Here is a 22342-nt window from a genome sequence, read left to right on the forward strand (position 1 = left end):
TATATTCATTTTATTATTTAAAAAGCCCTATGTATTTAAAATATATATCTGAACTGCCCATGGCTACTACGTATGATATTATGCTACTTTATGTTTTAACTGTCAAACATTTAGTACTTTGCTAACAACTGAACCTCTACTGAACCAGAAATTCATTCTACTTATCTGAAATCAAAATGAATAGCACTAATAGGGTTGAACAATCCTACATTTTACCCCACTTTTACTTACAAACCATCTCACCACACGACTGCAAAACACTTCAGTTTTGAGGTCAGATAGTTGCATTAACTAGTGAGGTATTTTTACTAAGGGTTTGCTGCTATAGCCCTTAATAACTTGGAATATTTGCTATGTCCTAATCAGTCAGGTGAAATTGGGAAAAGCCATGATGACAAAAGCAAATGGAAAGGGACCACACTGGGAGACAGATATATAATTAACAAGCCCTTTTATCTAAACTTTCATTAAAGACAAACAATCAAATGTTGAGATCTAAAAGGCACAGCTTTTAATTAAAGTGTAGCTTCCTTTCAAGAACCGCTTCACCTTGGGCAAACATTTGTCAACATACATTCCAAACAATCACTCTTTCCCAGTGTGGCTAGTTGGTATTTTAGCACATTTTCAGATCACTCAAAATAATAAATTAATTTATGAATGCAACAAGTTAAACTGAGAACCACAGTATAATACTTCGTCGCATGCGAAACATCCATCTCTTTAGAGAATTAAAGGATATTTAAATATTCAGCGTTTAAGATAAATTCTTAATTTCCAGACTCACCCCCTCACAGACATCCATGAATGCAAAGGACAAATACTGTCTAATGCTTTTAATTATTTGCTTTTAAGAACTGAAGAGGAAATGACCTACTCTTCTATTTTTAAACATATTTTATAAACCTGAAAATCAGATTAAGATAGAAAAAAAAAAAACCTACAAATTACCCCTGCCATCTAAGCAGGAGGCCAGGCTACAGAGGGAGAGGGCAAGAGGGTCCCTGCATTTACTGCAACCCACCCAGAAAGAAAATACCCTTCCAATTCTTCCATCGGCACAAATGATCTAAGTCTGTCCCATCCTGCCTTTGTTCTGTCCTGATGACAGTCTACTTGGGCTCCCCAGCCGGCTTCGTTTCTTCCTGCTGTTGGCATTTTTCCAGTAAGTCCTGCATGGTCAGGGGAACCACTCTGCTTGCATCTGGGAGATTCTGTCTGTGTCAGCCTTTATCATGTCCTCACATTATCTTCCCTCCCCGAACTGTGCAGCACCGCCATTCAGCTCCCCAACCACAGAGCACAGCAAAGCCACCCTACAACCTCCTGGGAGGCAGTAAGTACTGGGACCACTTAGGTGACTTGGAGTTAGACAGACTGGGTCGAATACCAACAGGGTTCCTTATTAGCTGGGTGTGACCTTGGTGGGAATCACCTATCTTCTCTGCTTTTATTCCCTCCTCAGTAGGAAAGGGGATCATGATACCTACTTTACAGGAGTATTCTAAGGATTGATCAAAGCGAGCTAATGCATATATGAAATGCTTTGCACAGTGCTTGGCACGCAGTAAATACTCAGCAAATGGAAGCTTTCCTTATTTCTCATTTGCACATTTTATGTCTAGACAGACATTTGCCTACATGATATGAGGGTTACCAAGGCTGCCTATCTCAAAAATCCTCTAATCTCCCTGAGTACCCCCAGATTCCCATCATTCAAATCCCCTGAGATTTTCCTAATGACAGAAGTCTCCTATACAAATGCAAAAATGCTAACTAGGAAGAATGGCACATTAAGCCATTTTCACTCAATAAGAGCAATTAGTTTATCAAATTAGCTCTCCCAGTTAACTAGCAGATTCCTGTTCCAATTCAACAAACGTATGCTGACTACTTTCTACTATAGGAGACTGTACCAAGAGGTGAGGAGGGAGCAGAGTTGAGTAAAAACTCATCTTCAGGTTCAAGGGGCTCATAAATTAATGGCAACGACAGACGTGTATGGATGGATGTACACACAATATGACGAACACCCCTGGGTATGGAACTGTGCACACATGCTTTTATGGGAGGAGAGTTGTTGTGGGCTGACTGTTTGTGTCCCCCAAAACCCATATGTTGAAATCCTAACCCCCAATGTGATGGTGTTAGGAGGGAGCTCTGGGGGAGTGATTAGGTTATGGGGGTGGAGAGTCACTGTGATGACACAGCGACAAGATGAGAAGAAGGCCGTCCATGACCATGAAGTGGGTTCTCACCAGACACCAAATCTACCTGCACCTTGATCCTGGACTTCCCAGCCTCCAGAACTGTGAGGACTAAATGTTTGTTGTTTAAGCCACCCAATCTGCAGTATTTTTGTTATAGCAGCCTGAAGAGATGAAGATAGCGGTATAAATTCCTTTCTATCAATACATAAAAGAAACTACATTTGAGCTCTAGTACTTATTCATTCATTCACTCATCCAGCCACCTAACATGCATTTATTAAATGCCAACTAGACGCAAAGCATGTATGAGGCACCGAGCTCATTAAACTGGTGAACAAAACAAACATTAACTCTGGCTGGTCTAGTGTGTGACAGACACCAGATGGATATATAAATACAAGTTGGGATAGGAGGTAGAAAGAAAAACAACAAAAGTGTTTTATAAGTGTTTAGAACAGTGTCTGGCACATAATAAAGAGTCAGACTATTAGCTATTCTTGTCATATAGTCATATAGTATTACTATGGCTATGATTATGTACGTGGATTAATGGATAAAAACTGACTCCATGACACTCAGGTGCAAGAAGTGCCACTGCCCAGTGAAGTAACTTGTCCAAGTTTACGAGGCCAGTAAATGGCACAGATCAGCTTAAACACACGTAACCTGGCTCCAGAGCTACGCTTTCTAACTGTACTATTGGCCGGCCTTCTAATACACTCAGGGGCTTGTACTATATAGGCTATTTTGTAATAGAGCTTTAAATTTCACAACATATTAAAACATCTCCCCATGTCTATAAAAAATATTCTGCAACCTCATTTTAACATGTGCAGATGATTTAACTATATAGAGAGCATAGAGATTGGTTCCGGGCTTTTGATGTTATAAATAATGCTGTGATGAACATCTCTTTATCTTTTGTTTCACCCACCATGATGATTCTTTTTCTTTTTAAGGATTCATTCTTACAAGAGGGAACGTTGTTTAATATGCATGAATATTTTCAAGGATTTTGCCATGTGCTGCTAAGTTATTTTCCAGAAATGCTGCACCACTACACACTCTCACAAGATTTTCTACTGATGCTTCTCCCTGACCATAGACTCAGCCACGCGGCACCCTTGTGGCTGCTCTCAGGGCCATATCAACCACGCCTCTAAATGTCCTGCAGACTCTTCTCTATTTTATCCATGACCTTCGGTGGGAGGGGCCCCTGCATGGAGACCCCCTGTTGGACTAGGCAGATAGGGAGGCACTGATTGAGAAGCCAAGGAAAGGAAGGGGAGACGTAGGGGAAAAGGGCAGCCTTCCCCACGACCCGCTCCCACATAAAGAGATGCTGCCCAGTATCTGGTCTTTCAGGCTGGCAGTCTGGTATCGAAGATGAAGTACAAGGCTTCAGCGTCAGTAGCTGGGGTCAAGTTCTGATCAGCTTTCTGTCTTCAGATAAGTTACTTTCTTAGTCTCAAATTCCTCAAATTATTATAGATCAATAATATGGGTAATAAATTGGGAAGGATATACTTCACTGATATTAAAATGCATATATTTTCACATTTTAATATCTCTGAAATGGGGATACATCATACAATTGACCATTTTTAAAAGGCGGAAGATTTATACACTCTGAAGAGAAACCAGAGTATACAATTGACCATTTTTTAACTTATTTTATATTTGAGTATAGTTGATTAACAATGTTGTGTTAGTTTCAAGTGTTCAGCAAAGTGTTTCAGTTATACTATACATGTATCTATTCTTTTTCAAATTCTTTTCCCATTTAGGTTGTTATGTAACATTGAACAGAGTTCCCTGTACTATACAGTAGTACAACTGACCATTTTTAAAATTTCTTCGTTCCACAGTCTAACTGGCAGTGTTTTTCTCCCTAGTGGGTGCAGTAGACAGAATTCTAAAAAAGACCCCACCCCATGACCCTCGCCTTCGTGTAATCCCTCCCCTGGGGTGCGCCTGGAGCCCGTGAAGATGATGACATGTCCCTTTAGTGATTGAGTTATGCTCTACGGCAAAAGGGAGATTTCCAAGTGGACCTTATCCAATCACAGGAGTCCTGAGAGTTTTCTCAACTGATGGGCAGAGGAAAAGTCAGAAAGATTTAAGGCAAATCAGAGACATAAAGAGACCGGAACCCCTGACTAAAGATGACGCAAAGAAATAGAGATTTGTATTTCTGCAGGAAGACAGCCAGGTCCGGTGTTCCAGCTCAGTGATCTCTTAGGACCCAGGTTTCTGCTAACATTTTGCTCCAGCATCCACTCCACTGCTCCTGTCACCTCTTATCCCTGGATCGTGGGAAAGGGCAAGGACAACGGAAACATTCTGGTGGGTTCACCTTTTCCTTTGGGAAGAAAGACCCTCCTCAGGGACTTCTACTGTCATCTAGCTGTTGATCTTTTCTCTCCCATGTTTACCATGAGTTGCAAGGGAATCTGAAAGGTAAGTTTCTTCTGAACACAAATTCATCCTTGTTAGTGATAAGCATGGATATTGTTAAAGACTATAGGTTTGAATAGCCATTGCTGTGGTCAACCGCTACTACATCCTGGGAAAGGGGCAACAGGGACCAGACCATTTTCATCTCTTTCAACCTATCATTGTTGTATTTCTTAAAAATGGCTGACCCTGAACATTTGTTCTAGAATCGCTGTGGCTAAACTTTCCTGAATTGGAATACTTAAGAGGTTTTCTCCAAAGAAGATATACAGACTGCCAACAAACACATGAAAGAATGCTCAACGTCATTAATCATTAGAGAAATGCAAATCAAAACTACAATGAGATATCACCTCACACTGGTCAGAATGGCCATCACCAAAAAATCTAGAAACAATAAATGCTGGAGAGGGTGTGGAGAAAAGGGAACACTCTTGCACTACTGGTGGGAATGTGAATGGGTACAACCACTATGAAGAACAGTATGGAGGTTCCTTAAAAAACTACAAATAGAACTACCATATGACCCAGCAATCCCACTACTGGGCATATACCCTGAGAAAACCATAATTCAAAAAGAGTCATGTACCAAAATGTTCATTGCAGCTCTATTTACAATAGTCCAGAGATGGAGACAACATGAGTGCCCATCATCGGATGAATGGATAAAGAAGATGTGGCACATATATACAATGGAATATTACTCAGCCGTAAAAAGAAACGAAATTGAGCTATTCGTAATGAGGTGGATAGACCTAGAGTCTGTCATACAGAGTGAAGTAAGTCAGAAAGAGAAAGACAAATACCGTATGCTAACACATATATATGGAATTTAAGAAAAAAAATGTCATGAAGAGCCTAGGGGTAAGACAGGAATAAAGACACAGATCTACTAGAGAATGGACTTGAGGATATGAGGAGTGGGAAGGGCAAGCTGTGACAAAGCGAGAGAGAGGCATGGACATATATACACTACCAAACGTAAAGGTAGATAGCTAGTGGGAAGCAGCCGCATAGCACAGGGAGATCAGCTCGGTGCTTTGTGACCGCCTGGAGGGGTGGGATAGGGAGGGTGGGAGGGAGGGAGACGCAAGAGGGAAGAGATATGGGAACATATGTATATGTATAGCTGATTCACTTTGTTATAAAGCAGAAACTAACACACCATTGTAAAGCAATTATACCCCAATAAAGATGTAAAAAAAAAAAAGGGTTTCAGAATTTTTCACCTGTACTTGCTTTACTGGGAACTTACTTTATCGCTTTTTGGTGGCAAAAATAATGTGTTTATCCTCCTTTGACTGTTTTCTTTCCATCTATACCCAAACAAAGTTCTCAGAAATAATCAAACACAAATAGCTCTTCAAACCTTCTAGTACCTCCATTGAAAGCCCTCAAGCAGCTCTTCCAAGAAAAAAACAAACACCGATATTCTCGCCTAGGTCACGGAGTCACCCAACACCCTGCAGGCCTTTGGAATTTCTGTTCAGTATTTGTAAGTTATTCAAATGACAGGAATGAATTTCTGAAGAAGAGAATATTTTACTGATATTTAAAAATAAACAAAGAATGTATTCCATCTGTCTGTAAGAGTTACTTTCAGTCACATATTTTTTTTTCCTCTTAGAAAGGCAGAATATGTCAAAAAAAAAAATAGCAACAAATTTTCCAAAGGACGTGGCCTATACTTAATTTTGTAAATCAAAGGAAATTGCTGAGCATTTCCAAATGGAGGCTGGGTTTCTTTTTCTCTCATTTATTTTTGGCACCTGTTGGAATATTGGCAAAAGCAATATTAGGGAATTTGGGTTTGGGTTTGTGCTTATTTAGTGCAAGGGATGCAGGTTGGACAAAGGGGTCAAGTGGATTCGATGACCTCAGAGCTGGGTTTGCAGCTGAGGTGCTGTGGCTACAGTCCAAGGTGGGAGCTTCCAAATGTATAATAAACGGGGGAAACAACCACCATATAAATTCCTGCAGATTAAATGAGAAGCCAGCATATGTGTGTGTGTGTGTGTGTGTACACACATCATACGTATTTACATCCAACATGTAAAGTATTGGATAATTTGGACTTCCAAGTAAACAGCCTATTAGTAGTCTGAGAAAATAGAAAGGATGCCATTCATGTACCAGAAACTTTAAGGAATTTCTTCCACAGATTTACACAGCTGGAATCGAGTTGAAAAGGAAGAAAGTGGTGTGTGAATTCCCCAAACTATGTGGGAGTTGTGTGTACTGTAAGATGGTAGTGGTGGTCCCCATACAACTCCTCAGAAATACACTGTACCCCAAGGAGTGACAGCAGCCCATGAGGTTGCAAGTAACAATCAGCATAAGAGCTGCCAGATAAAATAATGTAAGAATATCCCATGCAGTACTCGGGATGTACTTATACTAAAAGTGATTCATTGTTTATCTGAAATTCAAATTTAACTGGGTATCCTGTATTCTTATTTGCTAAGTCTAACAACCCTAGACCAGCATAATATACAAGTGGGGAGTAGAAAGTCACAAGCAGCCGTAAGCCAAGTATCACCAGATACAAACATTCAGGCCTATGAAAAGATACTTTAAATCATCAAAAGGGGATCAATCTCTGACGCCCTAAAGTAGGGGAGGATTTGAGAGAATGTTTAAATCATATTTCAAACGATCCTATAAGGCACTGTATGTATTGAACTAGAAGCAGCTGGTACAAAGATCAAAACGTATGATCTCGTTTTGGATTACCAAACAGATAAAATAAATGCTTGCAATTTTTTAAACTTCCAAGTTAAGAAAAAAAAAGGAAAACTCAGCTATATGCAAATATGAAAAAACTAGAAATATATCCGTCAGGGTTCCTTGTTGCAAGCAATAGAAATTGACAACTGGCTGATTTAAGTAGAAAAAAGGAATCTATTCAAAGGCTATTGAGAAGCACAGGGAATTCTTAGGAGGGTTCCTGGAATCAGGCTTAGAAGAGAGGCAGAACCAGGTGCTATGGACTAAATGCTGGGGGTCTCCCAAATTCATATGTTGAAACCCAATTCCCAAAGTGATGGTATTTGGAGGTGGGGCTTTGGGGAGATGATTAGGTCACGAGAGCGGAGTCCTTATGAATGGGATTAGTGCCCTTATAAAAAAGACCCCAGAGAGCTCCCTTCACCAAGACACAGGAAGAAGACAGCCATCTATGAACCAAGAAGTGGGCTCTAACCAGACATCAAATCTGCCAGCACCTTGATCTTGGACTCCCCAGCCTCCAGAACCATGAGAGATAAATGTGTGCTGTGTAGTATTCTGTTACAGCAGCCGGAGCTAAGACAAAGGGGGAGAAGTAGAAATGAGAACCAAAGCAAAATCATGCTACGCAGCCGGTCGGTCTCGGGACACGGAAAGACAAAAGCGGTGAAGGGTGGCAGAAATCCCAAAATGTGCCACTTTGGCATAAGAATTATTTTGAGCTAAAGGCGCTTTAAAAACACAGCAGGTGCAAGAAGGGCGCTCTGACTCCCAACCCCTCCTGAAAGCAGCAGATCAAACCCCGATATGGAAGACATCCTCCCTACACAGGAAAGTAACATTCTCATTACCAAGGGCAGGGAGTCGAGGCCAAGAAAAATCAGTACAAACAGACCTGGTTAAACTAACCCTTATCATCCTCATCACTTTTCCACCAGTAACTGCTCTAGCCCAAACCCCTTTGGTCACGGTTTCAATAATGTAATACTCTGTCCAATTTCACATACGAGTACCCAACTCTAACTGGTCCTTTGGGTCTTCGTTTCTGTAGGAGGGCTCCTGTGTCAAGTAAAACTTCTATTAAATAAATTTGTATGCTTTTCTCCTGTTAATCTGTCTTATGTCCCCTTAATTCTCAGGCCCAGGCAAAACCCATGTGGTGGCAGCAGCAGCATTGAGCTCCACCCGGTCCCCCTCCACTGCAGAGCACGCCCCGCTCCTTGTCCCGTGTTCCTGGAAATGCTGGGCACTCCAGCAGGTAACAATGCCGCTGCTGCTACCTGCCACCACCAGGAATCCTCCGGGGTCTCCGCTCCTTCTCTTCATGGCTTGCAATTCAAAGCAGGCGAAGCTTCATCCCATCAGGCGAGGCAGCATCATGGCTCTGCAATCCAGCTGTACGAGTGAGCGGAAAAGCCAAAACTTGGCAAATGAAATCTTCAAAAATGTGAAGAGGGTTCAACAGTGGGCAGTTAAATTTTTTTCTTTTTTTAAAAAGGGCAATTTCCATCCAGGAATAAAAATACATTAAAGCATGAGCCCCATGAGTCTGTATCATCATCTATTTGGTGACATAAAGTTCTTCCTTAAATTTTCTGCATCTTCTAAATTGTCTACAAGGAACATGATTTTTCAAAGGATTCAAATGTCTCTCACAAACCTAACGATAATTATTTCCACCCATTTAGTGTTTCATATCCTTTGGGTGGTAATGAAACATTGTTTACAGTTTTATTTTTCATCAGGATATTAAAATATTTTTCCCGCTCATAAATTCATTCAAAAGTGTCAAGGCAAATTCCCTTAAGAAGAAGCCAGGCAGAGCAGAGCTCAACATATTACAAAATATTACAGGTTGCTTTTCGACAAGCTTCCTAGCAGGAAATGAATGATACCACTTCTTACAGTAATGGTACCTAGTACAGTAGGGGTACGGCTGGCAGGTAGAGGCACCGTCCATTACTGTCTCTCTAGCACTTGTGCCTTAGGAGAGCAAGGGCCATCAGGATAAAATGTGGCATGCAGCCCACGTAAATCAACCCAGGTGACACTCACATTTGTTTTGCAGGCGGTATGCTGCCCACATCAGCCCAGAACTCTCGTTATGGTCTTGTTTATACAGCCACAGATATTTTATTCAATGTGTGTGGCAACTTCTTAGAATGTCTTTTCAGAAGGAGGAAGCATTAGATGAAATAAAAAAAAGTCCAATTTGCATTTCATTGAGAAGGATATCTATTAGCAAGCAAAACAAAACCAGGTCCTTTGGCAAGAACCACACTTCTGTGAAGATCGGCACTGAGAAATCGGAGCGTGTAATAACAGGCAGAGTGGGAGCTGGGGAGGCGTGAGAGAAAGTCACAGGTGAGGCAAGCTACCTTTATCTTGAGTTGTCGCCTTGGTCGTTCTGTACAACCTCATTGTAGCGTTCTGCCCTTGTCGAGTTCTTTTTCATTTGCGGACACTTGGAAGCAGCCCTAACCTTATTATATTCATAATTAGTTACCAGCCATGGATAATTTCATTTTTCAGTTCATCTGCCATTGCTGAGGAAGTTCCACAGCATTTGTATTTCTGTTGACTTGCCACATCTTGACAGTTGGCACGAACAAGCAATCCTGTGTGGCCACCACGGGGAGGGTTACTGCCAGGGTCTAGAGTTTAATCTCTTTGACATTCATTAGCCCACACACTGATTATCACGCCCTCTCTGACAGGGAGGTACCCACACGACGGCTGTGAGCACAGACTCTGGGGCCTACACCTGGCTTCACATCACGCCTCCGTGACTCACTAGCTAGGTGAACTTGAGCGAGTCACTTCCCTTCCCTGAGTTTGAGATACACACCTGCAAATGGGGATAGTAAGATAAACCTATCTCAAATGATTGTCACTAAGCTTATATGAGGTGACAGTTTTTAGGTGCTTAGTGTAAATATATATATACACACATATACGTCACTTACAAGTAATACATATATAGGTATATGTATACATAAGATAAATTTTTATACTTTACAGAGAATATTTGTCTGAAGTATAGTGGATTTATTTCTTCTTCACGAATCGGGTTCTAAAATGTTATCTAGTTATAATTACTTTTGAAAAATCCCTTGAGTTGTTGTTGGTTCTTTTTTTTTTTTGGAATAAAGGATGGTTTGAACTAGCTCATTTTTCCTCCATCAACAAGATCGTTGTTTCACTGACTGAGCACTAGATGTGGTCGCTGACTCGCAAATATTAGCCGCACACCCAGAGTGGAGAGATATTTGTACTGTACGGGACACGGAGACCCTCAGAATCAGACCAGGGAAAGCAGATTCGGGTCCCCCATGCCACACTCAGGCAGCCAGCACGTCCTAAAATTCTCTCTTTTTGCCTTCCGCCTCCCTCCCCCAGGTACAATGAATAAAGTACGGTTTACATCAATTACACTAGAGTGAAGAATAAAGACGTGTGACTGACCACAGCAGTGGTATCAGGCTGTGTGTTTATCTTGTTTTAGTTTGAGACTCTTGTTTCAGGAATGTCTCCTACACACGTGAGGTCCACCCAGTGGTTCTCTAACATCAGCATGGACCCAGTCACTTGAAACGCCTGTTTAAAATGCAGATTCCAGGGCCACACTTCTTGAGAGATTCAGTATACCTGAGGCTGGCCCTGGGCCATGACACAGGTGAAAACACTGGCTCAGGGTCAAGTTCCTAGGGCATATTTGGGGTCTCACTGAGGCCCATTTCTCACATGGGGCAAATCCAAGGGAATAATGCCTTGCTGAAATTCAACAACAACTGCATTAAAACTGGAGAGGTTTCAGAGGAAACAAATGAATATAGCAAATATAGAAGGTTGAATTTTTTTCAGTTAATACATTTGTTAATGGTCCAGTAATAGCCCAAGCTCCAGGTCTTACTTCCTAGTATTTAACATACTGGCACTTGAAATTTTCTTAAAAAATCATTTCTGTTCTTCCAACTAGGAAAAAATCAAGAGCAAACATTGCATTTATTAATTCCAAACCAAGATTCCCAACATGAAAAGAATTCTCAAAAAGACAGCAGAACCAAATGCAATGAGGTATCCTGGATGGGAGCCTGGGACGGGGGGAGGGGGAGGGGGGGAATAGAGGAAAAGCTGGTAAAATGCAAATAGGTTGAGGCTCTTAGTTAATGGTAATGCATCAGTGTTGATTTCTGAGTTCTCACAAATGTGCCGTGGTCATGTGACATAATAACATTAGAAGAAACTGGATGAGGGTAGTCAGGAACTCTCTCTACTGTCTGTGCAAATTTTCTATAAATCTAAAATTACACCAAAATTAAAAGGCTGTTTTTTTTAACTGCAGTAGAACTTAATATTTATGAGCATGAGTTTTAAGTCAGATGGCTCTCAGTCTGGATCTTGGACCTCCATCACAGGCCAGCTCAGCCCTCACCGGCTGTGTGGCCCTGAGCAACTACCTCCAATCAGGGCCTCAAGTTCTTCATCTGCTAAATGGGGATAATACTAGTACCTGTCTCCTAATAAAACACATAAAGTGTTTAAAACTGTTCCTGGTACATAACAAGGAGTGTTGCCCACTATTACGCTCAGCAAGTTAGCCTCAGACTCTTCCTGCATAAAATGGGGACAACAGTAGCACCAACGCACCAACTTGCTGGGATGACTGAATGAAATGAAGCAAGTAAACCCTCAGCCCAGTGTCTGTACCTAAAGTGCTTGAAATAGATTTTGGCACAGATTAAGCACCCAATAAATGGTAGCTGTAATTATTACCATTAGTACTAATAAAAGCTGATGGGTGACCTGCCCCAGTTCCGGCTTCAAAGCGACAAGGATTTCAGATTTGAACTCATTAGCTCCTCCCTGGCCACTGCTCAGTATGCATATCTAAAAATGGAGAGACACAGACACTGTGGGGCCTTTTATATCCCCAGCCCTTCACTTTTCCCAGGAAGTAAAAAGCATCCTTGTTTCAGGGATCTGGTTGCAATTGACTGAAAACACAATCCAGACCGACCCAAAAATAAAGGGTGGCCATTGGCTTGGAGAACATCCAGGGAAGGCTGGCTCCTGGGGCTCAAAGGATGCCACTAGGATCCAGCTCTCTCCACTTCTGGGCTGTGCTTTCCTCCAGGTTGGCCTTATTCTCAAGCTTCACATGATGAAGAATACCTGCCTAAAGCTCTAAATACCAGGTCCTCAAGGGTCTAAGTCCACAAAGAAAGAGTCTCTTTTCCCTGAAGTGTGAACCAAAGTCCACAGCCTGATTCTCAAAGAACCAGCAAGGGTCGTGTCCACCCCAGACCAATCACAGTGCTTAGGGAGGTTGCAATTCACTGATGCACTTGAGTTTGACTCACCTGTCCATCCCAGGTACCAAAGGTGAAGTCAGCCTCACTCAAACCAAATGGACTGAGAATAGAGAGAGGTGTTGCCCCAAAGAAATTTCTGATACTGTTAACAGGGCAAAGGTAATGGATGCTGTGTGGCTACAAAACAGCATGTGTTCACTATAATCATGTGGACTTTACAACTGATGATCACACTTGGCTAAGCAGATGTAGAAACTTCAGGAAGAGAGAAGTCAGATGCCCTGTGCTACATCTTCTCCAACTGAGAACCCAATTGCCTTGGGAGTCAGCCCTGCACACACACAGACCTCTCCAGCCCTTTGATTCAACTCAGTATATATTTATCAAATACTTACTATATGCCAGGCACCACGGAAGTTCCCTGATTCTAAATTATTTACACTTTATTAAAAGAAACAGTATATTCCATGGTGAACTCCTAAATTTTAAAATAGCTTTACTGAGGTGTCATTTTCATATCATAAAATTCACCTGTTTTAAGAATACCACTCAGTTTTTTTTTTAGTATATTTACAGAGTTGTGTGACCATTACCAGAATTCAGTTTTAGAACATTCCCAACACCCAAAAAGGTCTCTCATGCCCACTTAAGTGAGTCCTCATTCACACTCCTCATTCCAGGTACCATCTAGCAAATCTGCTTTCTGTCTTTATAGATTTGCCTTTCTGGACATTTCATATAGATGAAATCACATAATATGTGGTCTTTTGTGTCTAGTGTCTTTCACTTAGCAAGTGTTTTGGGGGTTCAACTTCAAAAATGTTGTAGCAGGTTTTAGTATTTTCTTCCTTTTTATTGCTGACTAGTATTCTATTGCAAAGCTGTACCGCATTTTGCTTATCCATCCCTCAATTATGGACACTGGTATTATTTACACTTTTTGAGTATTATGAAAAATCCTGCTATGCACATCTGAGTATAAGTTTTTCTGTGGACATATGTGTTCATTTCTCTTGGGTAAATACGTAGGAGTAGAATTTCTGGGTCATATCGGAAACATACCCAAATTTTACTAAATAAAAATTAAAACACTTATTGCGTGCCCTTTTTTTTTTCCACAAGTGGAAGTGTCCAAGACTCAGTCAGTGCACCTAAAAATTTAAATCAAGCCTTTACCCTAAGCAAATCATATTCTTAGTATTACACATATAACCCTAATAACAGTTAGAACCTATATGGACCAGCCTTTCAATCAAGTTATGTAAAGAAAAAAATCACCCAAAGCACTGAATGGTAACCAAAAGTAACTACATATGTAGCCCATCTATTGATATGGCTCAAAGAAAATTTGTGGTGATGTAATTTATATCCTACAACACTATAAAATCTCCTGTTTTCTTTCTGGTTTCCTTCCCCCCCATAAAACAAAAAACAAAAAAAAACAAAAACTCTGTCTTCATTTGACCCACATGGCATTTCTTGTCTGTCCCCCTCTTTCTTCTACTCTAGCCCTCTCATAGAGCTTCTCTGACTTACCCTTGTGCTGGAGACTGTCTGAAGGACCAGGGGCATATTTCTGTCTCTTCAATGCCAAAACCTGGTTCAGGAAAATAAACATCCAACCTATGATTCCATTGAAATGCCTGTGAAAGTTTGCCAAGCCAGTTTCTCTGACAGATTACGGGAATTCAGCTTTAGCCTCTTTGCCTATAACTCAATCATGGCATTGGACCCATCCAGATGGGCTAGGAACACTGTAGTAACAAACAATTTCCAAACCTCCGTGGCTTATAACAACTACGTGACACTTTGGGTGGGCAGGGAAACTCTGCTCATATCTGTCCCTCGAGACCCAGGTTGATGGTGTAGCCACCTCCGTGACAAAGAGCTTTAGAGAGTTTTGCACTGGTAATTAAATATTTATCCCAAATATGACACATATCACTTCTGCCTGCAACTCATTGCCAAGAATCAGCCAATGGTCCCACTCAACTGCATGGGGTCCAGGAAGAATCCTACCACGTGCTCAGAAAATAGAATAAGACGTATTCAACAAACAGGACTAAAGACTACCATGGCTATCAGTTTCCCCAGAGCACCTGACATTTGCAAAAATGTGGGTGTTCACGAATAAGACATTTGTTTAAAAAAAAAAAAAAAGTTGAACTGCTTGTAGCCCATTGGCAGGTTCCAGGAAATTTGTGTATAACTCACATATTAATGTATTATATTTAAATTTAAAATATTTGGGGGAGGTGGCTGATTCCTCATTTAAAGAAGAATTTTGGTGAATTGTTCTTCCCCTTTCTCTTTGGAGAACAATTATTCTCTAAATGAATTCTCAAGCTCCAGGCTTCACTAACACGAGACACGTCCAGTCATTAACATAGTCAGTGGGTCACAATATTTAGTGAGCAACTGTTCTCTTTAAGCTACTCCTCCAAGCTCCAGGAATCCATGTTGCGCTCACGTAACTGGAGAGCTTTCCGCTGAGACTTCAATCACCAAGGATCCTGCTCTTTGGGGCCTCCACTCTGCTTCCTCTTGTGTCTGCTTTGTCCCATTGCTGCTGGGACAGATCACCGACAGCTCCCAGGGCTCAGCACTTACTGGTTCACACATAGCAGGAGAGAATGTGTTACTCCTAGTAGCCCTTCTAGAAAAAGAGGAAGCATCTGTAGGGCGCGGTCAGCTAACTGCTACGCGGCAGGAAGCTGAAATAAGCTGAGTCATCCTTCCTGTGGCCACTGCGCTTGCGCTAAGTATACTAATGAGGTTTTAAAGTAGCGACCTATCCGATGCTGGCTCACAAATCGCACCATCGGCGAAAGCCAATCACAGAGCGACACATGTTCTTAATCCCTATATAAGCAGACTGCTATAGGATTGCGGGGTCTTCCTTCCATCTTTCTTCAACCAAGCTGTGCTCCAATAAAGTGTGATACGAGAAGAATCTTGCGTGTGGCGGCTCGTTATTCTGCCGGTCAGAAACGGCTCGCCGCAAGTGGTGCCGAAACCCGGGAACTTCGCGCCCTGCATGGAGGACCGATTCAGAACTCGACACACGGAGTGAACCGTCGGTGAGTAGTCCAGTCAAGATAGCGTATCAGAGAATGAACAAACAGGGACTACGGTAGACAGGCCTGAAAATATGAAAAAAAAAAAAAAAAAAGAAAAGCAAGAAACAGTGCCAGGATTATATCCAATCCTAGATGAGTTTAAGGAATTATATTTGTTTCAAGATGAATTAAATCCTAGAGAAGAAAAAGATTTAGAAGGAGCGGCCGCGGCAAAGGAGAAGTTTCAGGGAATTTAACCAAGATTATACAGGGCGGCACAGAACCATTTTCCGATTTTGTAGCTAGAATGATGGAGGCTGCCGGACGGATTTTTGGTAATGTAGATGAGGCTATGCCATTAGTAAAACAATTAGTTTATGAACAATGCACAAAAGAGTGTCGCAGAGCGATAACACCTTATAAAGGGAAGGGCATTGAAACCTGGATGAAAGCATGTAGAGAGATCGGAGGGCCTTTGTCTAATACCGGGCTTGCTGCGGCTGTGCTGGCTGCCGCCCACAGTGTACAGAACCCTGCCAAGTCAGGGGTTTGTTTCCAATGTGGAAAGCCTGGGCACATTAAGAAACAGTGCAAAAATGCAGGTGCGAGACCTAAAATGCTACAAGCTCAAAGAGTTCCAGGAACTTGTCCTAGATGCAAAAAAGGAAAACATTGGGCTAATGAATGTAGATCTGTTAAAGATATAAATGGGCAGCCCATTCAGCCCGCTGCACAGGTAGCTAATTCAAGAAATATCCATACAGCCAATTCAAAAAACGGGATAACGGGCCCCCGGTCCCAGGGCCCGAAGATTTTTGGGGCCCACGAGAGTGTGAACCTTCAGCCACTCCGACCCCAAGGCGAGCCACGTCAGGCTCCGCAGGGTTGGACCTCCGCGCCAGCTCCAGAATGGTATTAACAACAACCATGGGCATACAGCCCCTAGATACAGACATGAAAGGGCCACTACCTAGAGGGACGGTTGGGCTGGTGTTAGGTCGTTCTTCCTCCGTTTTAAAAGGACTTATTGTCCTACCCGGAGTGATTGATCCTGATTATACCGGAGTCATTAAGGTAATGTGTCAATCCCCTAGAGGGATCGTTACTATAGCCCCTGGTGATCGGATAGCTCAATTGTTGATTTTGCCTTCTTTTCATGAAAATTATCCCGCATGTTCTGCAGCCTTTTTGTCATTATCCCTTGATGATCGTCCTATGATGAGTCTAACCGTAGAAGGGAAAACATTTTTAGGTTTGGTAGATACCGGAGCAGATCGGAGCATTATAACTACTAGAGATTGGCCAGGCTCTTGGCCCCTACAAGAGTCTTCTCAAACCTTGCAAGGTCTAGGATATGCACAGACACCCAAAGTTAGCTCCAAGGAATTAACTTGGATCTCTAAAGATCAGAAGGGAAGATTTCAACCCTTTGTGGTTGAGGGATTACCATTTAATTTATGGGGAAGGGATGTACAAAGTCAAATGAAACTTAGACTTACTAATGATTATTCTGAAGTCGCACAAAATATTATGCTTAAATCGGGATTTATACCTAATAGAGGGATAGGACGTAAGTTACAGGGCATGACCGCCCCTATAGAAGCCCGCGGAAATTTAAACCGCCGAGACTTGGGTTTTTCTCAAGGGTCACTGAATTTATGATTCCTATTACATGGAGGACCACAACACCTGTGTGGGTACCTCAGTGGCCTTTGTCAAAGGAAAAACTGGAGGCGGCATCCAAACTAGTGGATGAGCAGCTACAATTAGGGCATTTAGAACCCTCCCAGTCACCCTGGAATACTCCGATTTTTGTTATTAAGAAAAAATTAGGGAAATGGCGTTTGCTTCATGATCTGCGAGCTATAAATCAGCAAATGCAAATTATGGGGCCTATACAGCGCGGTTTGCCAGTATTGACAGCACTTCCGCGAAACTGGCCTGTTATAGCAGTAGATATTAAAGATTGTTTCTTTTCTATTCCTTTGAATAGTCGAGATAAAGAAAGATTTGCCTTTACTCTGCCCTCTGTTAATCATGAACAGCCCGATAAGAGATATCATTGGGTTGTGCTCCCTCAAGGTATGGCCAATAGTCCTACTATGTGCCAACTTTATGTTGATATGGCCTTGCAACCAGTAAGAAATGAATTTCCTAAAGTTAGGATTATTCACTATATGGATGATGTTTTATTGTCAGCCCCTTGTATGGAGTTGCTTGAACAAGCCTTAGGCGTTTTGATCAAATATTTAGGGAATAGGGGATTATTTCTTGCTCCCGAAAAAATACAGAAGGGAGATGTTGTAAATTTTTTAGGAGCTACTGTACATAGGAATAAGATAGTACCTCAAAAAATTGAGATTAGGACTAATTGCTTAAAAACATTAAATGATTTTCAAAGGTTGCTTGGAGATGTGAATTGGATTCGGCCATATTTAAGTTTAACCCGCTTGGATCTAAAACCTTTGTTTAGTGTATTAGAGGGAAAGCCTGATCTTAATTCCCCACGCCAATTGACCCCAGAAGCCCATCAGGCACTTCAAAAGGTAGAACAAGCTATTACAAATGCACAATTAGAACGCTGTGATGATTCTCAACCTGTTTGGATGTGTCCTTTTAATTTAATTTCCACACGCGCTCTAACAGCGCTAGACTCTACGACACAGGCTCAAGAGTTTCATAAGCTATATCATGTGTCATCTACAGTCTTAAGAAAAAAATTTAACATTACCAGAGCTTTGGCTAGGAATATTGTGAAGAGTTGTTACCCAAAAGACTGGGGTTAACCCCAGAGGCATTCCAAAAGCTTTGTTCTTTTTTGTCAAAAAATGCAGGTGATTCATATTACAGGCTTGTCCTATAATCCACAAGGACAAGGAATTATAGAACGCACAAATCGCACACTTAAAGAACTCTTAATAAAACAAAAAGGGGGAATCGCAGAGAACTGTACCCCTAGACAGAGACTTTCACTTGCCTTATTTACCATAAATTTTTTACATTTAAATGATGATAAAGAAACCTCTGCTGAACGCCATGTGGCAACAAACCATAAAAATTATGGCAAAGTGATGTGGAAAGATGTGTTGTCCAATCAATGGAAGGGCCCGGATCGTGTTATTACTCGATCCAGGGGATCTCTTTGTGTCTCCCCACAGGATCAAGATCCGATCTGGGTGCCATCAAGACTGACGAGAATTGTTGAAGAAAACTTCGGAGAAGATGCTGAGCTGGATGTTCCTGATGATTCTTAATCGAAGTCTTTGTATTAGTTGGAATTCCACAAAGGATTATTCAGATTGTGCAACTGAGTGCTGCCGGGCTGGAGCCCGTTGCCTTTGGAGATTTTGCCTCTTGGCTCTCTTCTGCCTTTTCCTTCTTTGGGGAGTGGGTGGGGGTAGGAATCTTTGGAGTCTGCTGTGTATTTGGGATTATGCTGTGTCTCTGGTTGGTCTGTCGTGTGCGCATCAGGGCACATCGAGATAGGGTCCTGCTCACTCAGGCACTTCTGGCTATTAATGAAGGAGATTCTCCCGCAGCCTGGCTCTCCGCCCTGAATAATTCGAAATGATCGCCCTTGCACAGAGAGGCCTTGTCGCCATTGCACCTCTATAGGGAGTCATCCATTGTCCTGATTGCCCTTGCACAGAGAGGCCTTGTTGCCATTGCACCTCTATAGGGAGTCATCCATTGTCCTGATTGCCCTTGCACAGAGAGGCCTTGTTGCCATTGCACCTCTATAGGGAATCAGCCATTATTCTGAGTCAGCCTTTGCACCCTGCAGCCCTTGTTGGCATTGCACGCAGGAAGGTGTCTCAGACATGCCAACGGAAAACTGCCCTCGAACAGTGAGCACATCATGAGGTGAACACTTGTACGGGCTACATTCCGCTTGGTGTTCTAATAAATAAAAAAGGGGGAGATGTAGGGCGCGGTCAGCTAACTGCTACGCGGCAGGAAGCTGAAATAAGCTGAGTCATCCTTCCTGTGGCCACTGCGCTTGCGCTAAGTATACTAATGAGGTTTTAAAGTAGCGACCTATCCGATGCTGGCTCACAAATCGCACCATCGGCGAAAGCCAATCACAGAGCGACACATGTTCTTAATCCCTATATAAGCAGACTGCTATAGGATTGCGGGGTCTTCCTTCCATCTTTCTTCAACCAAGCTGTGCTCCAATAAAGTGTGATACGAGAAGAATCTTGCGTGTGGCGGCTCGTTATTCTGCCGGTCAGAAACGGCTCGCCGCAAGCATCTCTCCCAGAGTCCCCAAGAGTCATCACCTCCCACACCTCCACCTGAATTAGGGAACATCAATGCCTGAGCCAGCCACAGAGATCACGGGGATACACCCGCACCCCGACACTGAGGGGGAGGTCAGTCCCCCCCAAACCGCAGGACCAAAGGTAGAGAAGGAATGGATTCCCAGAGAAAAAGATGGGCGCTGTTTGGAAAAGAGATGGAGGAATGCTGTCAGGCAAGGCAATCAATACATGTCCACAAACTGGTGTCATTCGAGAAGCCTAACTCTCTACGGTGATACTAAACAAGGATAACATCGTGTGAGCACTGATCTTAGAACACAAAGCTCTTCAGTTATGCCAAACAAGATGCCAATACCTACTGAGAAAAAAAAATAAAAGATGATTATGGAAGATTATTGTTCTTAGACTTCAGGGTGTAAGAACATCACTGTGGCATGAATTCTTAATCCTTCTCTTTTGAATTACGCCAAATACTAGCTAAAATCATTTCACCCAGATTATCATTTCACTGTGACATCATGCTATGACACACGCCACATCCAATGATGCAACCTCCTTGCTTTCAAAAACAATCATCAGGGCTTAGAGTCAAGACCCGTCAGACATGGAAAATATTACTTCAGTAGTCTTCAGAGCACTGTACATGAAATGCTTCAAACCGTGGTCATTAGACTCCAATTTATATTTCTGTTTTTACATTTCTGCCTGTGTAACTAATTCAGTCTAATCCATCTCTTTCGGATGATTGGGAAACCTTCAAAAGATAAATACTGACTGTTGTGAAATGTAGCCAGAGGAGAAAGCAATTCAAATTAATCTTCCTAAATATCTCTGTTAGGGAGCAATGATTTATTTCGCTCACTTAGAAAGGATTTTTTCCACACCTCTCTAAACTGCTACTTGATACTGTGGCTAGCCCTAGTTGACAAGAATTGTCTTAAGAAATGAAAACAGCCAGCACCAATGCTAATGGCTGTTTTCCGTGTAATCTTGGGTGTACCCAGCCCACTTGGAAAGCATTTTTTTTACCTGCATCACACTTGAAGATATGATATTAAGAGATCTTGAATTAGTTATCTGTTGCCTGAGCAATGCTCCAAGCTAGATAAATAGAAGAGCCCTTAATTTATCCATGTATTTTAGGTGGGAGGAAAGGCAAGGTATACTTTATGATAAGCTGGAAGGCTTGGAACTTGGAATGAACCCAACCACTCACATATTAACTGATATCACGGAAGTAAATAACATCCGTTTCTTCCTATTCAAAACATGGTTGAGACATCTACTCTCATAACAGCTGGCTCAGACAAGGGCGAAAATAAATTGCACTCGATTGATAATCTCTCCACCCAGAAAAGGAACAAATTGAACAGACAGAGCACCGAAGTCAGGGAGTTTTTCTGTGTTTTAAAATTCCCCCAGGCGCCGTGCAGACAGTGAGCCCCGGTTAATTACCCTTGGGTCTCTGACACCCAAGTTCCCCTCGCTGCTCCAACTCCAGGCCAGGAGTCTGGATTTCAGGCTCATCGGCTCCAGCAGACGTCCGCATAAGTAATTTTGGCCAGTGAGTCGTGTGGGTGAATTCATAAAATGGATTTGCATGAACTTCGGGAGAAAATATGAGCACACACATTGATAAGTGATGAGTGGGAGTTTAGCAGATGTTTCAGAGCCATCTAAGGCAGAAAAACACCAGGGCATGCAAGTCCAGGGACTGCGGGTTCCTATCCTGGAGCAATCCCTGATTCTGAGGGTCTGAGCCCTTTTAACTCTCTAAATCGACCCTTCTCTGTGGTCAGATGGAGGAACGAGAATCTGGAAAAAAAATCACTGCAGAGGAATATTGCTCTGTTGGTCCAGCATCTCTCCTTTCTTAAGGAAAGTGTCCGCGCCCCACTTCTCCATCCCAGAGAAATTCTTCCCTTCCAACACCCAAGTTCTCGTAGGGCCACTCATCCTAAAACCACACCTCTGGCCACAGCGATGGCACGTGCCCAAGACGAGCCAATCAGAGGCTTTCAAAGTAGAGAGAGAGGAAGGGGGACAGTGTCTAAAGAACGTCTCAGGTGCGTCCACTCTCCTGCGGGACACAAGGCGGGAAGCAGCTCAGTTCACCAAGCATCAGTTCACTGAGGGCCCATTTGCCAGAAATCAATGTTTCCTTTTCCACATGAATCCATTTGCCAAAATTGTGTTTCTTGGAACTCTTTATAAGGTTTACTAGCATCTAGTTAGTACTGGATGGTAGACGTTCAGAACATCTGAAGATTCTACCAAGTTTCAGTTGAAAGTTGTTTCTTTGTCCAGAC

Source organism: Tursiops truncatus, chromosome 15, assembly GCF_011762595.2.
Source record: "Tursiops truncatus isolate mTurTru1 chromosome 15, mTurTru1.mat.Y, whole genome shotgun sequence".
Lineage (NCBI taxonomy): Eukaryota > Metazoa > Chordata > Mammalia > Artiodactyla > Delphinidae > Tursiops > Tursiops truncatus.